Raw genomic sequence first — 19113 nt, forward strand, 5'->3', positions numbered from 1 at the left:
CTGAAGTAGGGTTCCTTATGGATTTATTCCCTAAAGTGGGATTCCTGGGATATATGGTATGTCTATTCCTAGGGTTTTGAGGAATCTCCATCCTGTTTTCCACAGTGGTTGCACCAAACTGCATTGCCACCAGCAGTGAAGGACATTTCCCTTATTATTACAGCCTCTCCAGCATTTGTCATTTGTGGATTTTTGAATGTTTGCCATTCTGACTGGTGTGAGGTGATACCTCATTGCAGTTTTGATTTGCAATTCTCTGATAATCAGTGATATTGAGCATTTTCTGATGTGCCTTTTGATCATTTGTATGTCTTCCTTGGAGAATTGCTTGTTTAGGTCTTTTGCCCAATTTTAGATTGGTTGTTTATTTTTTCTTATTCAGTTGGATGAGCTGATTATATACTCTGGTAATCAAGCCTTTGATGGTTTCATATGCAAATTTTTTTCCCATTCCGTAGGTTATCTTTTTGTTTTAGTTCTGGTTTCTTTACTGTGCAGAGGATTGTAAGTTTCATTAGGTTTCACTTTTTTATTTTTGCTTTTATTTCTTCTACGAGAAAATTTTTGAGAAATATGTCAGATAACGTTTTGCCTATATTTTCCTCTTGGAGGTTTATTGTACCTAGTCTTATGTTTAAGTGTTTTATCTATTTTGAGTTTATTTTTGTGTATGGTGTTCTAACTCCATTGGGAGTGTTCTAGCTTCATTGAATTACATGCTGCTGTCCAGTTTTCCCAACACCAGTTGCTGAAGAGACTGTCTCTATTCCATTGTAATTTCTTGCCTCCTTTGTCTAAGATTAATTGACCAAACGTTTTTGGGTTCATTTCTGAGCTCTCTGTTCTGTTCCATTGACCTATATGTATGTTTTTCTGCTAATACAGTGCTGTCATGTTGACTATAGCTCCATAGTATTATCTGAATCATTAGCTTAAAGAAATGCCACTGATTTTTGATCCTTAATCTGGTAACCTTCTACATGATTAATTCTTTGATCATATGTAGTAAATTTTGTCTGGATCATGTAGGATTTTCTATATATAGTAACATATGATCTGCATATAGTGAGACTTTTACCTCTTCCTTTCCAATTTGCATCCCTTTTACTTCTCTCTCTTGTTTGATTGCTGTGGCTAGGACTTCCAAGACTATCTTGAGTGGGAGTCATGATAGTGTGAATTCTTTTACTGTCCCAGATTTTAGTGGAAAGTATTTGACTTACTCACCATTGAGTAGTATGTTTGCTGTAGGTTTGTTATCTATAGCATTCACGATGTTGAGATATATTCCATCTATGCCCACTTTGGTGAGAATTTTTATTGTACGTGGGTGTTGAATTTTATGAAATGCTTTTCCAGCATCTATTGAGATGATCATGTGGTTTTGGTCCTTTCTCTTGTTGATGTGCTGTATTACATTGATTGATTTGCGTATGTTGAACCACCCCTGTGTCCCTGGCATGATCCTCACTTGGTCATGATGTATTATCTTTTATCTGTGTTGTTGGATTCTTTTTGCAACTATTTTGGTGAGGATTATGATGTCTCTTTTCATCAGCAATATTGACCTATAATCCTCTTTTTTGGTAGTGTCTTTGCCTGGTTTTGGTATCAGGGTGATTTTGGCTTCATAGAATCACTTTGGGAGTATTTCTTCTTTTCAATCATCTGGAAGATTTTGAGGACTGGTATGAGTTCTTCTTCTATGTTTGGTAGAATTCTTTTGTGAATCCATCAGGTCCTGGACTGTTATATGTAGGGTGGTTTTATATTGCTATTTTGATTTCATTTCTAGTGCTCTGCTTGTTCAAGGGGTCAGTTTCTTCTTGATTTAGTCTAGGTGGACACTATGTTTCCAGAAACTTGTCCATCTCATCTAGGTTATACAGTTTGGCTCCATATTCTTTTCATAATAATCTCACATGATATTCTATATTTCTATTTTATTTGTTGTAAATTCTCCATTCTCCTTTCTTATTTTGGTAATTTGTGCTAACTCTCTTTACTTCTTTTTGAGTTTGGCTAGAGGTTTTCCGATTATACTTACCTTTTGGAAAAACCAGCTTTTGGATTGGTTCATTTTTTACTATGGACTTTTTAATCTCTATTTTACTTATTTCCTCCCCAATATTTATGATTGCCTTCCTTCTGCTGCCTTTGGGGTTTTTTCTTCTTCTTTTTCTAGTTCATTCTGCTGGTGGTTTAAATTGTTTTTTTGGGGTTGTTCTTCTTTTTTGAGGAATGTCTGTATCACTATAAAGCCCTCTCTCAGCACTGCTTTTACTGTGTCCCATAAATGTTGTTTGGTTTTGCTTGCATTTTCCTTTGTCTCAAGGTACATTTTCATTTCAGCTTTGATTTCTTCATTGACCCATTGGTTTTTGAATAACATATTGTTTCATCTCCATGTTTACCTTTTATTCTCCTTTGTTTCTCTGTTGTTGATTTGTAGCTTCATGGCATTGTGATCAGTAAAGATGCTTGGGGTAATTTCTATCTTCTTAAAATTGCTGAGGTTTCTCTTGTGCCCAAGTACATCATGAATCCTGGAAAATGTTCCATGTGCACTGGAAAAGAATGTATATCCTATTTTGTGGTGGTTGCAATGCTCTGAAAATATCCACCAAGTGTAATATTACTATTACACATATTCTGTTATTTAACTTCTCTGTTGCCAATTTTACTTTCTGTCTTGATGATCTGTGCAGTGATGTAAATGCAGTGTTGAAATCTCCAAATATGAATCCCCCTTTATATCTGTTAGTAATTACTTTATGTACTTAGGTGCTCATCTATTTGGTGCATATGTATTAATGAGTGTGCTATCCTCATAATGTATCACTCCTTCAATCATAATAAAATGTCCTTCTTTATCTTTATTTATGGTCTTTGTTTTAAATGCTACTTTGTGTGAAATCAGTTCTGCAACACCTGCTTTTTGGCTTTTCAAATTGTATGGAATACAGTTTTCCGTCCTTTCACTCTCAATCTATGTGTGTCCTTCTCTCTGAAGAGGGTCTCTTGTATGCAAAATATTGAAGGATCTTGCTTTTTTATCCAGCCTGCCACTCTATGACTTTCAACTGGAGCATTTAGGCCACTAACATTTAAAATAATTCATGATACACTTGGGTTTATTGCCAATTTGACATTATATTTGCAGATGATTTGGTATTTCCTCTTTGTTACTTTCATCTTCCTTTTATGGTTTGGTAAGTTTCTTTTGTATTATCATAAATTTTATTTAGTTTAGTGACTCCCTGATAAGTATTTGTCTTCTTGTTTCCGTTTTTTATAAGTCCATTAGACCATTACTATAACTGCTTTTATTAAATGGATAGTAACATGATCTCAAACCCATCCTACCGAGAAGAAAAAATTAAAAAAAAGACCAAAAAAAATTCTTTATTTCCTGCCTCCCTCTCCCATTCTCAATGATTTGTATGTCTTGTATTAAAATTTTGGATTTATTTTATTTGTAATTCATGAGTTATCACCTTTAAAGCTGTGAGTTTCACATTTCTGTAGAATCCTGCTACTTATTTTTTAGAGAAGAAATTTCAATAATTCTTTTAGCATGGTTCTAGTTTTGCTGATCTCTTGAAGATTTTTCTTGTCTGCGAAATTCTTTATGTCTCCTTCTACCAAAAAGAATAGCATTGCTGGTTAAAGTATCCTAGGATATATCATTTTTTTCATTCAGGACTTTGAATATATCTTGCACTCCCTTCTGGCCTGTAGTATTTGTGTAGTGAAATCAGCTGGGAGCCTTATGGGGATTCCCTTGTAACTCACTCTTTGCTATTCTCTTGCTGTCTTTAGAATCATTTCTTTCTCTTTGACTCTGGCCATCTTAATTATATGTCTTGGTATCGGTGTATTTGAGTTCTTCCTTTTTCAGACACACTGAGCTTCCTGTATTGGATATCTGATTCCTTCTTTAAGTTTGGGACGTTTTCAGTCATGATTTCTACAAAAACTTTGCAATCCCCTTTGATCTTTCTTCACCTTCTGGGACTTGTATCATGCCAAGATTGGCATGCTTTCTATTACCCATAGGTCCCTTATGCTTTTTTCATTTGTTTCTTGTTTCTCTTGTTACTCTTCTGATTGGGTGCTTTCTATTGTCCTGTATTCTAAGTCACTAATTCATTATTCTGTGTTATATATTCTCCTTTGCTAAACCTTTAAATCTTTCCTCATCTCAGTCAATGGGTTTACCTGTTCTACTTGGCTCTTCTTTACAGATTCCATTTCATTTTTGACATATTTTGTATCTCTAAACTTTATCTGTTTTATTTCATTCAGTATTTTGATCACTCCGTTTTTGAAATCTTGATCTAGTAGGATATTGATTTCTATTTCACTGATCATTCTTTCAGGGGATTTCTCTTGTTCTTTTAATTGGGAATGGTTTCTCTACTTCTTCATCTTTCTGCTACCTCTCTGGCACTGTAGTTTATGGAGTATCAGATATCTACTTTGGTCCTAAAGTAGTATATCTAACTAATGCCTATGTAGTAATACAACTTGGAAAAGAGAAAAAAGAGAGAGAGAGATAAAGAATTTTAATAAAAGGGAGAAATAAAGCTTAGAAGACATTGTATAATGAATATTAGAAAGCAAGTTGAAGCAGAGATTTGAAAAATAATAATAATAATAAAAATATTTATCAAAACTTCAAAGGGATTAAAATGGGGTTATTTATAATCGAATAAGAAGTAAAAATTAAGAGAGTAATAGAAAATGGAACAGGTAAAAACAGATTAAAACAAGGGGTCTTCTGTGTCCTCCTAGAAACTGTGTACATTTAATGTGAAGTCTTTCTGTATTCATCCTGTTTTGGAAGCTCATCTTTCTGTTTCCAGAGGCCCTCCATTGGAGCCTTCATTTGTGTTGCTCCCAGTGCCTATCTGCAAGCAGATCGCTCCTGCACACAACGCTGCACCTGGAGCAGCTCTCTTTACTGTGGGCTGCTTGTCACTGCCCTGCCCGATGTTGCAGTGAGATGTTGCAGACTGACCAGGCAGGAGTGTGCATCATGCCATCTCCCTGCACCATGGTTAGGGGCTGCATTCCAGCTCAAAATTTGAGGGGCCGTCCACCCCCTCAGGTTGCTGATCACTCTGCTCCTCTGTGCCACTGTACGCTCTGTCTCAGGTTTGCCCACCAGAAGTGGGCTTATGGAAGAATGAGGAACAGCTGTGTCCCTGGTCTGGGCTAAAACCCAGCTCCTTGTATGTCTTGGCAGACAAGTTCCCTGAGGAACCAGGACAGTAGGATCCTATTTGCCTCAGGCTGTAGACAAGTCTCTGACTGGCCCTTGAGGCTGCTAAGTCCTTAGGAGTAGATGCAGGTTATGCCCCCACTGTCACCTGGGTGCAAAGCTCCAGAGGCTATGGTGGCTGTGTCTGAATCCCAGCTCTCTTCACCTAGAAGCATTTGTGGATTTTCAGAGATGGGGATTGCACCCTTCCCCCAAAGGGCACATCTGCCCTCTTGTTTAATGGAGGGCCCTGGTTGTCCTGCCCTGTGCACCCACAGCCATGGCACAAAGCCCACTCCATTCCCCTGGGCTGCAACAGTTTAGCCATCCCCATCTACCACCCAGCCCGGGCAGCATGGCCCTGCACCCAGCTTCAGGGCTGCATTTTCAGCTGGGTGTCACAGGGATCCTCTTTACCTGTTTAACTTAGTTCTGTCATTCAACTTATACTATATACAGGTCCAAGCCTTGTAGGCTAACCCTCTGTCCTACCTAACACTCAGTTGGAGAGTTGAGACACAATGAATCAGCACCAGTCCTTCTTCACTGCTCCCTCCCTATGGGACCTGTCCCACTCTGTTTTGCCTTTTCTTCTTTCTTTCTTCCTTTTCTCCTACCATATTTTTCACATCTTTATCTATTGAAGAGGACAATGTTCTGTCAGATTTCTGTAGGTTCTCTGGTTTGCTGAGTGGGTCTGTTGATGTGAGTCTTGGTGCTTTTGTGGTAAGTGTGAGCTACAAGCATCTTTCTACTCCAATATCTTTGCCACCCCCCCAGAAAGTCTCACTTTATGGAAGTGGACTATAGTATGGAAAAAATGAAAAAGCTATTCCATGGAAATGACAAGTAAGTGCAGATTGCAATGCTCAACTCATACAAAATACGTTTTAAATTAAGAGTGAAAATGAGAAAAAATATGAGATTATATAAAGAAAAAGAGATCAATAAAAAAATAGGGTATTAAACTCATTAAATAATATATGGACCCAATACCGTAGATCATAAGTGTAAAAAGAAATTTTAGTAGACATGAAAGAATTAATGCATTATAAAACAATAATAGTAGATGAGTTTTGCACCTCACTTTTCTGATAACCAGATCATCCAGAAAGAATATCTGTAAGGAAACAGAGGTCTTAATAGCATATTAGATCATTTGAATATAACTGAGCTATTAGACACTGCATCAGAAAAGCAGAAAACACAAACTTTTCAAGTGTGCACAGGATGTTATCTAAGGAATTAACCACATATTATGTCATGAAATGAGCCTTAGGGACTTTAAGCAAATATAGATTACAGCAAGTATTTTTCCATACACAAAAGTAGGATACTGTGCATCAACTCTAGAAAGAAGAATAGGAAATGCACAAACATGAAGTCAAATAACATCCTTTAATAAAATAAAATAAAATAAAACAAGGTCAATGATAAAATCAAAGATGAGATGAAATCAAAGAGGTAATGAAATCATACCTGGAGATAAATTACTATGAAAACACAGCTTCATAAAACGTATGGAATGCAGCAAAGACAAATCTAAGAGGGAAGATGAGAACAAATCAGGACTTCTACAAGGAACAAGAAAAACCTCATAGAAAGGACCTAGCACACCACACAAAACAACAAGAAATAAGAACAAAACCCAAATGGAGTAAAATGAGAAATTTTTAATGATTATGTTGAAAATAAATAAATTAAAAGTTGAAAAATAAATTACAAATCAAAAAATCAACAGCTTTAATTTTTCTTAAAAATATTAACGAACAGGTAAGCATTTAGTCAGGCTTATTAAGAAATACAGAGACTGGACCCAAACAATATAAGAAATGAAACAGTAGAAATAACATCTGATATTACAGAAATACAAAAAGATTATGAAAGCATTATGAGCTGTTACATTACAACCAACTGGACGACCTAAAAGAAAAAGACAAATTTCTAGAAATGTACAGCCTGCCAACCCTGAATAAAAAGAAAACTGAGAACTTGAAAAGAGCAATCAGTATAAGTTAGATAAAATCAATAATTTTGAAAACACCCTTGAACATAAGGCCTGGATGCCTTCACTAAAACCTCTTTCCCCAAAACCATTTTAAAAAATGAAGAAGGAAGGACAATTCCCAAATTTATTCTATGAGGCCATCTTTACCCTGATAAAAATACTAGACAATGACACTACTTAAAAAAAAATGAAAATGAAAATCCAATATCCTTGATGAATATACATTCAACAATCCTCAAAAATCATCAACAAATGAATCCAGCAATATATAGAAAGGGTTATAAATGATGATCAGTTGGATTCCTTCTAGAGTCACAAGGATGGTTCAACATACACAAGTCAATCAGCATAACACATATCTAATAAAGGAAGGACAAGATTCACAAGACCATGTCAACACACAAAGAAAAAGCATTTGACAAAATTCAACATACATTCATCATCAAATCTCTCATAAAAGTGAGAACAATGGGAACACCCCTCAACATACTAAAGGCCATTTATTACAATTTATAATACACATGGGAAAGCCTGAAAGCCTTCTGGGTAAATTCGGGAACAACACAAGAATTCCTACTCTCACCACTTGTGTTCAATATAATAGAAGAAAGGAAAAGGATAGAAAAAGAAGTAAAAGAAGTGCAAAATGGAAAGAAAGAGGCAAAATTGTCACCAGTACGGCTGGCATAACATTCTACATAGAGAGTCCTAAGGGCTCCACACTGACTATTATGAACAATAAATAATTTCATCAAGGGAACAGGGTACAAGATTAATGTAAAGAAGTCTCTTGCATTTCTACACATTAATCATGAGATACCATAAAATGGACGTTGAAAGCAAAAGTATTTAAAACCCCATTCCCCCGAGTATCTTGGAATAAATGTAACCACTTATGTGAAAGATCTAAACACTGTAAATTATAAAATATTGACAAAGAAATTTAAAAATGATTCAAAGAAATGGAAAGATGCCTTGTGCTCTTGGATTGAAAGAGTTAACATTGTCAACATGGCCGTACTACTAAAAGAAACCTACAGATTTAGTGCAATTCCTGTTATGAAGATGTAGTATTTTCCACAGAACCAGAAAATAAATAAATCTAAGTTTTACATGAAACAATTAAAAATTGCCAAGATGATATTGGGAAAAAAACAACAAAACTGGAGTTATAACCCTCCCAGATACCTTAATGTACTGCAAACCTACAGTAATAAAAACAGCATGGCATTGGCACAGAGATATAAACAATAAAAACAGATAGAGAGCCTAGAAATAATTCCACACACCTATGAGCAATGAATCTGTGATAAAAGAGGCAAGAGTACACAATGGAGAAGAGACAGTCTCGTCAATGGATGGTGTTTGGATAGCTGGACATCTACATGTAAAAGAATGAAATGAGAGCATTCTCTGACATCATATACAAAAATAAACTCCAAGTCTATTAAGGACCTAAATGTAAGACCTGATACTATAAAACTGCAAGAAAGGAATATAGATGATACTCTATTAGATATATATCATAGGAATATTTTCTTATATCAGTCTCCTAAGGCAAAAGTAATAAAAGCAAAAATAAACAATTGGGACCTAAACAAACTTGAAAATTTCTGCACAGCTAAGGACACAAATGAAAATACTGCCTGTGTAATTGGAAAACATATTTGCAAATAATGCAAGTGACCAGGGGTTAATAGATGAAAGTTAATAGATGTAACATGGATTTAGGTTACACAACTCAAGGTGATAAACAAAAACCCAATCAAAAACAAGAGCAGAGTACCTGAGTTAATATTTTTCCAAAGAAAAATTACAGATGAGTAACAGGCAAGTGATAAAATTGCTCAACATTACTAATTATTAGATAATTGCAAAACAAAACCACAATGTGTATCACTTAAAACTGGGCAAATGGCTATTATCAAAAACTCTACAAATAGTAATTGTTGGAGACGATGTGGAGGTAACAAATCTCTTGTATACTTTTCATAGGAATGTAAATTGTTGGAACTACTATGGAAAACAGTTTGGAGATTTCTTTAAAAATTAAAAGTTAACTACCATATGACACAGTTATATAACTCCTACAAAAAAATCTTGGGTAAAAAACCTAAATTGAGGAGAACCAATATTCACAACAGCACTGTTTATAATATGCAAGACAGGGAAGCAATCCAAGTGTCCTCAGTAGACTATGATCTTAAGAAGATATGATGTTTCTATAAATATGCAGTGGAATGTTACTCAGCCAAAAAAGTATAACACATTGCTCTTTCAGCACCATGAATGGACCTAGTAAATATTGTGCTAGGTGAAGTAACTTAGACAAAGACAAAAGTATATAGTATAATTTATATGTGGAATATAAAGAATAACAAATATCTGTGTACATCTATCTATAGCTATCTATTGATAGATGATAGATAAATAGATAGAAGAATAATACATGATAGATAGATAGATAAATAGATAGACAGATAGATAGATATATACATGATAAATAGATAGATAAATAGATAGATAGATAGATTGAGACATGATGAAGAGGTAAAGAGATTAGATAGACCAGACTTAAGCAGACTCAAAGATATGGGAAAAAATTTATGTTTACCAAAGGGGAAGGGAAAGAGAATTTAATGGTAGAAAATTGAAAGATAAAAAGTAGTATTCATAAAGGAGGGAAGCAACATGGATAATCTGTATACATCATGGATTTATACATATTAGCTTAAAACAATTGCATGTTACAATCATTGTAATAATTCATAATGCAATTTAATCTACTAAGTGGTAAGAATAACTATGCTGTACATCTGAAACTACACAATATAGTACATCTAGTGTACTTCAATTAAAAATAAAATGTCTCATGTATAATTTAGTCATTTTTCCACTGATAGAAAATTCCTTTAATATTGTTTTATTTTTACTCTTTACCTTTTATGATTACTGACTGAAATTATTTCTTTTACTGTTGTTAACATTTTACCAGTGTGGAGTATCTATATTTATTGCCCCTGATTTCCTATTTTCACTCTTTAATCCATATAGTTTAGTAGCATTTAAAAACATAACCAAAGAAACAGTTGCAACTTTCTTGTGGTTTCTCCTTAGGATTTTGGTCAATGTTTTGCATATATTTGCCATTTTATATTTCTTAGAAGACATGTTTTCTACACCTCTTATAAGGTGTCTCGGTTTTGTTTTTTTCATCATAATCAGGGTTTGTTTGTCTGGTAAAGTCTTTATTTTCACTTTATATCTAAGTGATAACTGTGCAAGTATTTTTGGGTGAGTTACTTCTTATTACAGTAGTTTAAAAATGTAATTTTATTTACACTTGGCCTATGTTTTCTGCTCAGAAATGTGCTGATGTCCTAATGGGGGTTCCTTTGTAGATTATCATAACTTTTTTTGACTGCCTTTAAAATATTTTCTCTGTCATTGACTTGCCAATTTGCATATGACGTATCTTGAAGGAGGTCCCATTCTTAAATTTATTGGTGTTTTGTTGGCTCACAGAATTGTATATCAGTTCCTTACACAGGTTCAGGAAGTTATCAACTATTAATTCTTTAAAACACCATCAGCTGCCTTCTAACTTTCTTATCCCTCCAGGATTCCACTCTAATGTGCACTTCCTGTAGAAGTCTGATGGCTACTGTTTAATTCCCCCACTTTTTAATATCTTGTATCTCTGCCATCTCCTTTCATTTCCAGTTTTGTATTGCTGAGTTTGCTAATCTCTCTTCCACAAAGACAGTCTACTCCAATGCTTTCTGTTGCATTCTTCATCTCATTTATTAAGTTCTCCTGGTCCTCCAATAATGTTTGGTTATTTTATAGTTTCAGTCTCTTTGGAAATGTATACCTTATCATCATTTCATTTATTCCTGGGCTCACTAACCTGCTTTCTTAGTAATGTTTTTTGTATTGTGTTTCTGTATGACACATATTTGGATTCTCTATTAGTTATATGGTAATATACCATGACTGTAAGTTTGTTAGCTGCAGGGTTGACATTGTGTGTTTGTGTGTGTGTTCAGATGCGTGTGCGTGTGTGTCTTTGTCTGTGTAGGTATATGTGTCTGTGTATCTTTGTGTGTGCATGCCCTATTATTTTACTGTGATTGGTCATGGTCTTGATAAATTATTGCTCTGATGACACTAAATAACAGACTGGGAGTTGGAGTCCTTGCTTTTGTTTTCTGGTAGTTTGCAATATTGTGCAATATTTGGTTTTACTTACCTGAGCTACCTCTGATAATATTTCAAAATGGCACTTTCCAGTAAATACTGTCTGGATAAAATATGTGCTTTCATTGTCATTTCTTAGACTTCTCGGGTAGTTAATGCCACTGTTGTCACTGGGACGTTGAACTCTACATTTTATCTGATATCCCTTGATAGTGCACACATTGAGAAAATTTGTAAAGACAGGTGGGTATTTGGAATCAGGCAAGTGCCTTTGCTATGTCCAGTGTTGCAAGGACACTTGTCTCCACCACTGTGAATGGGGAGTAGGGACAGTTTCATGAATGTCTGAGTGTCTCAAGGATGGAATTTCTGTCTCCATTGTGGCTCCCTCAAGTTACATATGACCATGAGTACTGTTGCAGTTGGGGGCTGAAGCTGTATGAACCACTGAGACCCTGTTTCTGCTGGGTTCTCTGAATTTGTGGAGTCAGATATCCTAGTCAGGGGGCCTTGGTTGCAGACACCAAATCTGCTCTTACTTCACTTCAGCCACCTTTGTCTGTTTTAGTCCACCAAACTTCACTTGTTCACATGTGTTCTGGAGTACTGCTTTGTGTTGTAGTTACTTTTGTTGAGATCTGAACCTTTTACTGACTGTAGATGTAAGGGGAGAGACAAAAATTGTTTAAACTTATGTTACATATAAAAGTAAATACTTTTTCAATTAAAAGCTTAAATTCTACTAAGGACATTATAAGAAAGCTGAAGAAAGTGAACAAATCACCTCCCCTAATACCATAGTACTACAAAATACTTTGATTTTCCTGGGTTCTTTTCGTCAAAGTTTTTCCCACCTACATGCAAATTTTAATATAATATATCCCTATAATCTCTTTAAAATCAATTAAATTATTAAAATATTTCTCTGTGCTGTAAATATAGCCTTGTTGGTTCTCTAATGTATTACTAGTAGCTTGCACATATCTGTCTTCTCCATCCTTCTTCCCTGTCCACACAGGAAACCACTACTTAGTGCAATACACATATATATGTGATTCTGTTCCTGTTTTTTATGATTATTTCTCTAATATCTTTATTTTCCTCATTTAAGTGACAACATAGAGTGTTTTTCTCTGCATGTCTTATGAGTTATTTTCCTATGTGCAACACTCTCTGGGTCCATTCATATTGTTCCAAATGGCAGAATATTATTTTTTAATATGACAATGACTAAGTATTTATTATGTTATCTATACCTCACATCTACTTCAGGGAATCATCTGTTGATGGGCAGTTGATTTGTGCATCTATCCTTGGATAACATAAATGATGATGTAAAGAATATTGGTGGTAATATATCCTTTAAGATAATGTTTTCATTTTTTTCTGATTTTATACCAAAAACTGGAATTGCTGCAACATATAACGCTTCTATTTCTAGTTTTCTGAGCACTGTCCACAATTTTATAATAATGGATGCATCAATTTATATTTCCACCAACAGTGTACCTGGGTTCCCTTTTATTGACATTCTTATTAATGTTTGTCATTTGAAGACTTTTGTTAATAGCCATTTTGGTTTCTGTGAAATTATATTTCATTCTGGTTTTGATTTATGATTTCCTAATGAATAGCAAAGTTATGTTTCTTTTTATGTGCATGAAAATCATCCACATGTCTGTTTTTGAAAAGTTTGAATGAACGTATTTCAACTGATTTAAAGTTGGGGTCTTTTTTTAAAATATAGATTCTAATATACTATATTTATGTATTATGGATATTCACAAAATGTTGATTTAATTGTCTGAAATTCTTCCTTTTATTCTGTGTGTTGTCATAAATCTTGCTGAAGGTTTCCTTTGCTCTGCAAAAGGTTTTGCACTTCACACGTATTCAAGAAGTGGAATCCCTGTATCACATAGTACATCTATTTTTTCCTAGTATAATTAAAGTCTGTTATTGTTGATTTTCCTTTTTTTTAATTAGGAGATAGATCAAAAATAAATATTGCTATGATTTATCACAAAGGCTGTTCTGCTCCTGTTCTTGGTCAGTAATTGTATAGTTTCAAGTTTTACATTTAGGAAATTAATCCATTTTTATCTTATTTTGTATACTATGGAAGGAAGTGCTGTTACATATTTCTTTTACATGTACTGTCCAGGTTTCCCAGAACAACTTGTTGAAGAGAATGCCCTTTTTCCATTGTATACTCTTGCCTCCTTCATTGTAGACTAACTGAACATATGAGTGTGGGTTTATTTTAGGACTATTTATTTTATTCCATTGATCTATGTGACTCTTTTAGTGATATATTTTGATGTTTTGATTACTGTAGCTTTGTAGTATGTTCTAAACTCAGGGAGGATAAAACCCACAGATTTGTTCATTTTTCGAAGATAATTTTAGAAAATTTGGGTCTTTCACAATTTTGTATAAATTTTATTATTTTCTCCTTGTTTTGTGAAAAAACATATGGATTCTGTGAGAACAGAAATTTGCTAAAAGGAAAAACCTGAGAAAAGTTTTAATGTGTGGAGGATAAATCATACAATATTAAGCAACCAATGGGTTGCTGCATAAATCAAAGAAAAAAATATAAAGAAATATGACAACAAAAACAAAGTCCATGGGGTATAGCAAAAGCAGTATTAATAGGGATGCTTATAGGAAAATAATCCCACTTATACAAATTAGAAACATCTCTCTCTTATAACATAATCTTACAAACAAAATATGTAGAAAAATAATAAACAAACTTGTTAGTAGAAGGAAAGACCACTGAAAGGTCAGAACATAAATTAATGAAATAAAGATTAAAAATAGAAACATCTAATCAAACTAAATAATGCCTTTTGAAAGATAAATATAACTGATCAACTTTAATGAGACTCATGAGCAAAAAAGAGAGAACAGATTAAAAAGCTACAAAATAAATGAGAAGTTACAGCTTATATCAAAGTAACACAAAGCCTCATAAATGATACGAAAAATTATATGCCAATTAAAATGGAATCCCTAGAAGAAATGGACAATTTCTTAGAAAGACATAATCTCCAGGATGGAATGAGAAATAGATAATTTTAACAGATTTTCACTAATGAAATTCAATAAATAATTAAACAAAATCTCCCAAAAAACATAATTCCAGGCCTAGACAACTTCACAGGTGACTTCTGCCAAACATTTAGAGAAGAGCTATCACCTATACGTTTCAGGGAATTTCAAATATTAGCAGAGGGAAGAAGGCTTCCTAGCCCACATTTCTGTATCACACTACTACTAAAACAAGAACAAATAACCATAAAATTACAGATTAAATGCTACTGATAAGCATAAATGCAAAAATCATCACTAAATTGTTAGCAAAGCCAACAAAACATTAAAAGGATTATACAGTATGATTAAGTCCATTTTATTCCAGGTATGCAAAACTGATTCATTACCCACATATTAATCAATATGATACACCAAACTAGCAAATTGAAAAATAAAAATTATATGGTCACCTCAAAAGGGTCATAAAATGTTTTGACTAGTTCAGTATCTATTTATGATTACATTTCTACTCAAATTGGGCATGAGGAAACATACCTCAACACAGTTAAGGTCATAAATGACAAAAACTCAGCTAACATGACACTCAATGTTTAAAAGCAGAAATCATCTCCTGTAAGAGCAGGAAGAAGACAAGAATGCTCACTCTTACCACTGGTATTCAGTGTAGTATTGGAAATTCAAGCCATAGATTTCCAAAATAAAAGTAAATAAAATATAGTTATTTCAGAAAGCGAGTAAAAGAATCTGTTTGCAGATGAAATACTTTAAACAGAAATCCTAAAGAAGACACCACAAAACTACTAGGGCTTATCAATGCATTTGGTAAAATTTCAGAATGTAAAATTAACATACAGAAATCTTGCATTTCTGCACACTATCAGCAAGCTAACAGATAGAGAAAGTGTGTGAACTGTCTCATTTAGAGTTGTATTACAAAAAAAAAATCAAGAAATCTATCCAACCAAGGAGGTAAAAGACCTGTACTCAGAAAACTATTAAATATTTAAAACAGAAATTGAAGATAATGCAAACAGATGAAAGGAAATAATCTGTTCATATATTAGGAATTGAATATTGTTTAAATGACAGTACTAGCCAAGAAAATACACAAATTAAATTCAGGGCCTATCAAAATACAAAAGGCATTTTCAGACACATAAAATAATTCTTAAATTTACATGTAAACACAAAAGTGTTGAAATCACTAAAAAAGAAAAGAAAAGAAAACAAACCAACTAAAAACACAATTTCTTTGACAAAGAACAAAGAGGAAGTATCACTGTCCCTGATTTTAAACTATATTACAAGGCTGCAGTAATGAATATGGTAGTGGCACGGAACAAACAGAATAATGGAACACAACAGAATGCCTAAAAATGAAATCAGACAGTTATGGTCATTTAGCCCATTACTAAAAAATGAATATACAGTTAGAGATAGATAATAAACAGGCACATGAAAATGGTCAAGATGACTAACCTTCAGAAAAATGCAAGTCCATAACACAACGAGATTTTATGTCACTCCTGTCAGAATGACTATGATCAAAAAGATAACATATATAAATATTGGTGAGGATGTAAGTAAAAGAATCCTGATGCAATGCTTGAGTGAATGTAAATTTGTACTGCTGCTGTGGAAAACACTCTGGAGTTTTATCTAAAAATTAAAAATGAAATATGATCCAACATTTCCATAACTGGGTTCTTATTCCAAGATAATAAAAACACTAATCATAAAAGATAAATTTAACCCTATATTCACTGTGACATTATTTAAAATAGCCAGGATATAGAAGCAAATTTATTGCTCATAAATAAATGATTAATAAAAAAATGTGTGTTTATAGTATATATATATCTACTCATCTATTAACTACAGATTTATATATATTTGTATATATATATACACCCACTAATAAATATATATGCACACTATATATATATATGCACACACACACATAAAATTTCAATGGGTTATTACTCAGCTCTAAAAAGTATAAGTACTTTTCATTTGCAACAAATGGGTAGTCAAAGAGGGTAATTTTCAAAGTGAATAACTCAGACAGATAATGACAAATGCTATATGATTTAACTCATATTTGGAATTTAAAGCAAATGAATATAACAAAACAGAAAAGTAGTTATAGATATAGAAAGAAACAGGTTGCTCACAAGAATTAGGGAAATGTGGTGAAGAAAAAGGAATAGTTGAGGAAAATTAAGAGAGAAAATTTCCAAGTTGCAAATTAAATGAGTCAGGGACAAGAAATGTACTGTATGGGGAATAGTCAATTACTATGAAATATATTTAAATAGCAACATATCATAACAAGTTTCATTCTTGTGATCAGTTTGAAATGTATTAAAATTTGCAAACAGTATGTTATGTAAGAGAATCTAACACAGTGTTATACATTAAAATACACTTTGAAAACAAACAAACATACTTATAGAAAAAAAACAGATTTGTAGTTAACAGAGGCAGGAGATGGGAAAGTAAATTTAGATTAATGTACTAGAAAGATACAACTTCCAGCTGTTAAATAAACGTGTTCAAGGGATGGTATCCATTAACATGATAAATACAATTAATACAGCTTTATGTTATATATGAATGCTGTTAAGGGAGTAGACCATAAGTTTTCTCATCACAACCAAAAGACAAATTGGAATTCTTTAATATTTTATCTGAATGAGACAATGAATTTTCCCTAAAGTTGCTATAATATTTATTTCATGATACATGTAACTCAAATATCTACCCTGTGCACCTAAACTTACACAATGTTTTATGTCAATTACATCTCAATAAAAGCAGAAGGAAAAATGGAAAGACAATGGTCATGGTTTCCCATGCCATTTCTCATGATTGTTTTTGCAGCAAGTAATCTTGAGTCATGATAGACTTATCCTAGGTAAAGATACTAATAAATAAATGATTCTAATAAATAATGCATAAAGATACTAATGTTTTTAGTGTTTTACCATGTCTTAAACTTTCTTCATGATAACAGCCCACTGAATCTATAGGTATCAAAATTTTACTCTATGTATTCATCTGAGATTAGGGAATGGATACAAAAGGTAACAATGGCTGCTTATGCTGTGAGTGAAAATGTTCACTGTCTCTGACCAAAGCCTTCATCTCCCCAATAGAAACAATAAGAAAGGAACATGCTAGGTTGCTAAAAATCCCAGCATGGTAAAATCTCAGAACTCCTTCAATTCTTAACTGTTTTGCGATGGGAATGCAATACTGACAAAGACTTGATTTTGGATAACAATATGGTGTTTTCTCATGGTTGCATTAGGGGATGTGAGGATAATCCCCGAGATCCACAAGAAACAATCTTGCTCTAGTGCTGGCAAAGTAATGTAAATATTCTGCATTATTAGGACTGAGGACTGCTTTCAAAATGATGACTACATTCAATCTAGTCCAGGTAGTCCAACAAAACAAAGGTTATTGCAATGTGTAGTTGAACGGGAATACATCATGGTTCAGTCTCTATAAATTAATCAATGGGTATTCAAAGCCAAAATAAGTTGTGTCAACAATGAGGATTAAAAGAAAAAAATACTTGCACATAAGCTTAAATTAAAAATGTGCTGGGCCCTGGTGACAGGAGTATTTATATGCCTCAGTCCAATTCAAGGGTTCAGTGTAATGACCCTAGCATCACCTCGGGAGTCAATGAACATGTAACAATTAGTATACTGGGAGAAATATAATCTACCTCCCCATGATCAGAATAAAATCTGGTGGCTCATTGAAACTCTTAATACACAGAGATTCTGCCAGATGCAGAGGAATAATTCACTGATGACTCAAATAAGACAAACTTAGTTACTGCTTAACAAATCATCTTCACACACATACAGTGGTAGACAGACTTGTAGTATTTAGTGGGAAGAATTCAGTGGGCAGAGATCAGAGACTAGTGTTCAAAGCAACAGCCAACTTTTGTACTTTTGCCAATAGTCTAGTTTTCCCAGGTAGAAGTCTACAGATGGACAAACAAACAATATTCTACTTTAGGATTTCTAATTTTGAAAGTAAACTGTAGCTTTTGACTTATCAGCGTAGAACCATGTTATGATGATCACGGTAAGACCCACTGTCTGATAAGAGAGCTGGAAAGAAGCTGCTGAACCAGCCCATCTGAACCCCAGACTGCTAATGAAAGCAACAACATAGCCATCATCAGAGTTAAGCTGACAAATTTAAAGTTTGATGTTTCTGTTGTAGGAAAAACCACTGCTGTCAAGACACAGATCTCCTGCTGCAAGTGGGCTCTTTTCTTCTCTTGGTAAAGGTCATATTCATATGATGATGCTAGAGTTTACCCTGGCCCATTTGCACATTCTCCAGATTATCAAAAGCTTTCATCACAACTTGTGACACATTTTCAGGACTCAGTGTTTCCATTCCAGTCTTATCGGCTGACACTGGCTGCATGATTGTGAGCAGAAGCCTTAGGCTCCCTGACCTAGCCTACAAATTTTCCAGCATTTCAGGGCCTATCACATTCTGAAAATGCTTCACCTTTTATTTTAAATTAATGGGAAATAGTCAA

The sequence above is a fragment of the Vicugna pacos genome, unplaced genomic scaffold, assembly GCF_048564905.1.
Source record: "Vicugna pacos unplaced genomic scaffold, VicPac4 scaffold_190, whole genome shotgun sequence".
NCBI lineage: Eukaryota > Metazoa > Chordata > Mammalia > Artiodactyla > Camelidae > Vicugna > Vicugna pacos.